This window comes from Cynoglossus semilaevis, chromosome 17 (assembly GCF_000523025.1).
Source record: "Cynoglossus semilaevis isolate Cse_v1.0 chromosome 17, Cse_v1.0, whole genome shotgun sequence".
Classification (NCBI taxonomy): Eukaryota; Metazoa; Chordata; class Actinopteri; order Pleuronectiformes; family Cynoglossidae; genus Cynoglossus; species Cynoglossus semilaevis.
This window is the reverse complement of record NC_024323.1, coordinates 14,234,869-14,235,844: the sequence shown is the minus strand read 5'-3', so window position 1 is coordinate 14,235,844 and position 976 is coordinate 14,234,869.

Here is a 976-nt window from a genome sequence, read left to right as displayed (position 1 = left end):
TTGAGTTTGTCAAGTCAAAAAAGTCGAAAAAAGTCTAAAAAGTCAAAAAGTCAAAAGTCTGAATTAAATGATATAAAAGATCAAAAACCTGAGTGAATATAAACAACAAAATATGTTGAATTTGTGGAGGAAAAAAAACAATTTTTTTTCGCTTAGCAACACAACAACTGCACTTTATATTTTATTAATTAATTAATTAATGTTATTTTATTTACACTTGTATTAATCAGTAATGAAGCAGAGTTAATGATATCAACTCATTAGTTTTTTTTAATTAACAGAGTAAATATGTAACTTATTCCACTTTCTGAATCATTGTCCCAAAAACTGCAAAGAGTCAGAACACACACACACACACACACACACACACACACGCAGAGAAAATCTTGCAGGTTTCATTCTGCTCACTCGGTCTATTTGGGTTCTAACAGAACCTCAGTGGGTTCTAACAGAACCTCAGTGGGTTCTAACAGAACCTCAGTGGGTTCTCTGGGGAACAGACCGTCAGCAGATGAATAATTCAATCAATAATGACACAAATAAAAATCAATAATCATAAAATAAATAAATAAATAAAAGGACGGACACTTACACTCTCTCTCTCTCTCTCTGGTTAAACATTAATGTCTCTCTCTCTCTCTCTCTCTCTCTCTCTGATGACTTCCAGGTCTGACTCTAACTCTTCATCCTCTTCATCCTCTTCATCCCGCAGCCTCCTCACCGTCTAGAACCTTCTCCAGAATTCCTTCTTCCTTCCTGTAACTTTGAGATTTTTTTTTCTTTTAATCCCGTGTCAGAGACTCTGTGAGATTAATGAGCTGTAAACACTCGGTGTGTGTGTGTGTGTGTGTGTGTGTGTGTGTGTTTTAGGAGCCATATTGCAAACAGAGCTCCGTCCAACATCATGTTAACGGTCGTTACATCACCCACAGGACGGTATGGTAAAGGAGGGAGGGGGGTGAGGGAGGAGGTGAGG